Source organism: Paramisgurnus dabryanus, chromosome 17 (genome assembly GCF_030506205.2).
Source record: "Paramisgurnus dabryanus chromosome 17, PD_genome_1.1, whole genome shotgun sequence".
NCBI lineage: Eukaryota > Metazoa > Chordata > Actinopteri > Cypriniformes > Cobitidae > Paramisgurnus > Paramisgurnus dabryanus.
In genome coordinates, this window is record NC_133353.1 from 24038273 (window position 1) to 24044946 (window position 6674).

Genomic DNA, 6674 nt, shown 5'->3' on the forward strand with positions numbered 1-6674 from the left:
CCTAAGATGGCCGCCAAAATGCGGACGTTTTTTTTTTTTTTTTTTATTGAGTAAAAGAATACAAAACAGAGCATAACATTATACAGTTTTATACAAAACAAAATATAGTATTAATTGGACATCGGGCATTGGAAAATAATGTCATAGAGCTTTAAACATGTTATTGACTTTTTGTTTTTTAACAATTTTAAAGAAGAAATAAAACATTCAAATTCTGCTAAAAACACCTTGAAAATTGGTGGTGCATTTAAATACTTTTGTTTATGTATATAGAATTTAGCCTGTAATATGAATAAATTAACAATGTACTCAAGATCTTTGTTTGCATTGTTTTCATAGTGTACAATGATATCCTTTAAAGAAAAAAAATATTTATCCTTTACTTTACTAAAAATATAGGTTGCCAATTCTTTCCAAAAAACTTGGGTTATGTTACAATAAAAAAATAAATGTGTTAACACTTCTTTCTCAATTTTACAAAAGGAACATAAATCATCAATATCAGAATATTTTGAAATTATTGACTTAACAGGGTAAATGGTATGCAAAATCTTAAAATGTATTTCTTTAGTTTTGTTATTTATACAATATTTAAAGGGAATTAACCAAGCTGTTTTCCAATTAATATTCTCGATAATAGAGTTCCAAAAGAATTTTCCTCTGGGTTTTAATTTATTTTGATTTTGTAATATAGTGCAGATATGTTTGTTATTGCATTTTTTATCAGTCAGTTCAAAACCATTTAACATTAATTTGGGTTTTATCGTCACTTTAGAGTTATAAAGAACATGACCTTTAACAAGATGAATAAGAGTAAGAGGAATAGCTTTACAGACTGAATTAAATTCCTTGAAATGCACAGGGAAATTGTGGATTTGCATAAATTGTTCATAGGGTAAAAGATTTCCATAATTATCAAACATATTCATAAGATGATTAATATCCCTTTTAAACCAATTTCTTAAAAATAAAGATTTATTACCAGTTGTTATGTTGGCATTATTCCAAATGAAGGAAGTATGAGGAGAGAAATTATGTGAATAGCATATCTTCCAGGCTAACAGCACTTGCTGGTGGAATTTGGATAACTTAAGAGGAATTTTGGAAATATTGAAGTCACAGGTTAATAGAAAATCTAACCCACCTATTTTGTTAAAGAGACTGTGTGGGATGTGGTTCCAAAAGGAATTACGATTCCTCAAACATTTTTTAATCCAACTGATTTTAAAAGTTCTATTAACATCTTCAAAATAAAGTACTTCCAAGCCTCCTTCAGCTTTCTTATTAGTTAGCACCCTTTTCTTTAGTTTTTGAGATTTGTTTTTCCAAATAAAAGAATAAAACAAATTATTTATATCTTTACAATAAGAGTCTTTAACATACAAAGATAGGGAGGGATAAACAAACCGAGATAATCCTTCTGCTTTAGATAAAAGAACACGACCATAAACCGAAAGATCACGTTGTAACCAACAGTTTAATACCATTTTTGCTTTTTTTAATCTAAATGAGAAGTTTAAGTTTTGTCTTTCATTAACATCTTTTGTTACATGAATTCCTAGGTATTTGACAGACGATTTCACAGGAATATTATTAAAAACTTTATCATTTAAATTGTGTAAAGGGAGAATTTCACATTTGGATAAGTTTAGTTCTAAACCAGAAGCCTTAGAGAAAATATTGATGAAGGAGATAGCATTGGGGACAGATGATAAGTTTTTTAAGAATAGGGTTGTGTCATCTGCCAATTGCGATATTTTAATTTCTTTTCCAAAAATTTGGAGACCTTGAATTTGTTCATTATTTACAATACCAATGGATAATAATTCAACTACCAACAAAAATAAAAAGGGGGAAATTGGACAACCTTGACGTACACCACGCTTAATGTTAAATCTTTGAGTGGTAGAAGTGTTAATTATTACGGAGCTATTTATATCATTGTAAAACATTTTAACTACATTCAAAAAATTATTTCCAAATCCAAAATGCGGACGTTCCACTCAATTGGCCATCAGCGCGGACGAGCCATCTAGCCTTTATATACATATCTATGGTTTCTTTAGCACATGCTGCCGCCCCCTTACGTCCATCTACAGATCAGCATGCTGTGTGTGCTCGAGAGAGTATTTGAGTCAGCGAAATGGGTTTCTTTAGCCGACAGGTAAATATTAAATAACTAGAAAAATAACACAAAGCTTTGATTATGTGGGATCATAATCTGTCACAGGTTGGAGATTGTCTTCCAATATGAAAGAAAAATAAAGATGACCAAAGTGACCAAAGAATAAAGGGAGAAGAAAAAGAGCAGATACGCCAGCGAACTTACAGGTCAGTTATCATTAAAGAGGACATTTAACAAGACTTTTTTAGGACTTAAAATAAATCTTTGGTGTCCCCAGAGTACGTATTTGAAGTTCTAGCTCAAAATACCACATAGTTCATTTATTATAGCATGTTAAAATTTCCCAAAAATGTGCTGTGTTTGGGTGTGTCCTTTTAAATGCAAATAAGTTGATAAACATTTTAATATTAATTAACAGGCTGTCAGTTTATTAAATGATAAGTTTACAAAAGCAGTTTATTCAGTGTCTTGAAGCATTTTCTCTAGTGACATCATACTGCTGCATTGTTTTGTCTTCATAACGTTAGACTCTTTAATGTTAGACTGTAGGAGGGTTCTGATATGTCCTTATATAGCATGAATCCGGTTTAGGTGTCTAGCTAGATATCTTTTAGATTAGTTTGTGGCACCCTTTTAAAAGTTACCATCTTATGTTTCCGACATTTGCCTGCTGGCCTTGCACAGCTTTTGATGAATGCAGTGAAAAGGAGGGTAGACAAGTAAATCCATTGCAATTTATGTGTCCAGGGCAGTAAACGCCAGTATACCTGTTTACCTTAACAATGTTAATTAAAATAAATAGAACAAATGGCAGCAACAGCAAGTCCATATCTACGTCAAAGGTAATGTGGATTTACTTAAATGCTCAGGATAACATTAACTTTTATCAATGGCTGTTTTTGTGTGCCCCTAAAGCTATTATTGTCCAAAATATGATGCCCTGATACATTTTCACAACCCAGTTTGTGGAAGCACACCAACAGTAAACCTTTTGGATGTTCCCGTAATTAAATACATTTAGTTGGACTCGTCGGCTCATTACACAAGACCTGGAGTGGGTGTGTCAGATAAATGAGACATTCAAATCACAAAGTGCCTCCAGGAACAGAGTTGGCAACCTGAAATGTACCAATCCTTATGTTATTTGAAACCCAAGTAACCTAAAATACATTTGTAACTACTCATGTAACAGTCATTAAATAGGGAAAACATGGAAGTGTTTGGTCGGTGGCTTCTAAATTCATCCATGTTTGGATCCTAAAAAATGGGGCTAGGCTAAATGCTAACACATTCATGACGAGCTGTACAAACATTAAGTGCACACGTTGAAAAAAGATAGGTATGTATTAATTTGTCTAAGTTGTGGTAAGAACATATTAAAACATTAAAAAACGGTGGTGTTTTCCTTGAACTATTTTGCATGGTAAGAACCAGGCTTGGTGCCACAGGGGGGCAAAAGGGGGCATCAGATCTGATTCCCCTGAGTTTATTTCTGGTAATCATGGCAAGGTTTAAAAATGAGGCTTTACAAAAAGATAACTAATTGAAACTGTATTGTATGTTTACAAAAAACTAAAAATATAAAGAAAGTATATTTAGGTTTCTTAATTTTCTGTTTATTTTATATGCAACAAGTCTACGCGCCTCCGACTGGCAATGAGGCATATGAATAATCGCCCTAAAAGAAAGGATAAACGCGGATTTCTGTTGGCAGCATTACAATTTCTATTGGCTGCCTGTCGTGCTGGGTGCATCTCATGTAACGCAGCTCAGTGTATAAGGTCAGTAAGCCCCCTTAAACATTTCACGTGCCCCCTCAATCATTTCATTCTGCAGCTGGGCCTGATCAGAACACATTTACATTTTATGCTTTTGGCAGACGCTTTTATCCAAACAGAATTACAGTGCATTCAATGTAGCTATACCTTTTTATCAGCATGTGTCTTCCCTGGAAATTGAACCCAGTCCCACAACCATTTATGCTGCTAACACAATGCTCTACCAATTCAGCTACAACAAGCTACAAAGGTTAAAAGTATATTTTTATTCATGTTGTATAAGTCGTGCATGTCTTAACTCAATTTTTTTGCACTTCTGTTTTACAATTTAGCATAGCCGTGGTAAAAATAAACAGACCACTTCAAGATTATTTTCAGTTTTTCTAAATTAACTTTTTATAGTTATGTGTTTAAGTAAAATACTATTTTTGTTTCATTCTGTCAACTACCAACACCAATTGGATTGCTCTACAGAGTTTGTTTCGTCCGTCTCAGACAATGACATATGTTTGTGCTGTGGCTGCTATCGTAGCTTCTCATTGCGTTTTGAAATTGGTGTTGGTTGCAATTCACAATCTCACCACCAGATCAAATAAACTTTATAAAAAGAGGCTTTAGGCTTATGACGTATGTTCAGTGGCGGCTCGTGACTGTTCTTCCGAGGGGCGCTAATTCAAAATATGTGTTGTCATGTGTTTGCTCGTGTTTTCAAAATATGTGTTTGTTGCGTCATGTGAACCATGTGCATCACGTGTTTTGTCAAAAGAAGTGCCTGCTGCATACACGTCAAAACCGTTTATGATAAAAGAGACGCTCACGTTCACAAAATACACGCAAGACACAAGGCACTTATTTTGACAAGACACGTGATGCACATAGGTTCACGCGTCGTGCAGAACATATATTTTTTTAATTACGAACCACACACATGACGGGCTACATACATGTTATGACGGACTACCCATCGTGCGCCCTCGAAAAAAAGAAGTCATCTAAAACCTTTATATTTTTGTACAACTTTTTGATTCATTTTTGTTTAATCCTCAATTGATTTTGTAAAAAAAAAATAATGAAGACATAATGCATAACCCTAAGGCCAGTTTCTGTTTATATAGCTGACAGACTACATCATTAAAGATGCTAATCTTCATAGTTATGCAACTTATACCAGCAACATCGTTTGTTTTTTCCACCGATCATTAATCCATCTGACAGTGCAATAACTCCTAGGACCAGCTCTTATACTCATGTGGAGCTTCGTGACAGACTACAGCGAGGATTTATGTGGTGAATTGTCATTCTCTCATGTGTTTGTTAAAGATGACAGAATAATAAGATAAAGACATAAAGCACTCTACATGTGAGTGGGTAAGACAGCATCGATGGAAGTGTCTCTCCTACGCTGTACTTCATTAGAGCTCATACTGTACACGCACTGCTCCCACCTTTAAAGCCCTAACAGGTTGGAAGCACATTAGCATTCACTTCTAATGAGACTCTGGCAGTGAAATGCAGCATCAAATTTATATCTTCCAAAGGCAGAGACATAAAACCCAATAATGCCTGACGCCAAAGCAGGTACACCACAGACTGATGAAATATGGAAATGTGACTTGTTTGCTCAGTGAGGTCTGCAGTTGCCGCTGACATTTTCACACATAAAGCCAGTGTAAGCTTATTAATCTTCGGGACTATTCCATATGTGAAATCACAGAAGCGGTAGAGGGAGAAAAATCCCTTCAGAATTACGTTAGACGGCTGTGTAATGAATGTGAAGCTAATAGCTTCAAGACAGCGCCTTAGGACGGAGGCAGAAGAAAATTGCGGGAGTTTCTTTCTTTCTTCTATTTCTTCTTAAGCGCGTTACATACTTGACAATATCTTCATTAGACCTCATATCAAGTATGTAATTACCAGAGAAATGAAGAGCCTTTTGAAAGATCAATCTTAGGCCCGTAATTGTCTTGTCATCTCATTTAGATGGGAGGTCTGTGTGAAAAGAGAGAGAAATTGCTTTGTCAGCTGCACTTTGTCATTTTCCCATTTGAGAATAATAGAGTCACTTGAAGGCATTAATGCACTTGTTCACTTGCAGCTTTTATGGAAAGATTGCACACACGGTTTCAGGTTGTTGTAACTTTAGAAAAATCCCCAAACGTCACCAGGAGATGGTGGTGTGTGACTGAACAATGCCATGCTGGGTTGTGTGAGGGCAAATTTGAACTGTATTTTTCCACACTGAATTATGGGGAACTCAAAAATAGTTACATGTGTAAAACAGTAAAAACTGCCATGTTTTTTTTTTTTATTTAAATTGTGAGCAGGAGAACAGGCACACTTATATAGTGATCGTTTACTTAGGTACCATGGTGCTATAGCTCAGTGAGTGGCCAGGTTGGCTAATATTAAGGTGAAGTAAATAAAACTTTCGTTTTAGGATATTTTTATTTTTTATTTCTCTCTTTGACTGCAATTCTGAATGGTGAAACAGTGAACCTTGGCCATTTAAGTACATTTGAATCAGACTTTCCAGGTTGTACAACCTGTATTTGGCTAGGAAACTACATTTAAAGCTACAACTAAATCTGTTCTGACAGCAAGAGTTTTCTTTGTGTGAAAGACCTGGTTGCCTACAGCAGGGTTTAACAAAAATGTACCCACAGCACTGGCCACATAAACCCTGGATTTTAGAAATGTTTTTAACCAGCAAGTCAGTCTCTGCATGTGGGTTTTTGGATACATGGAGAGGCTTTTATACAGTATGTTTCATA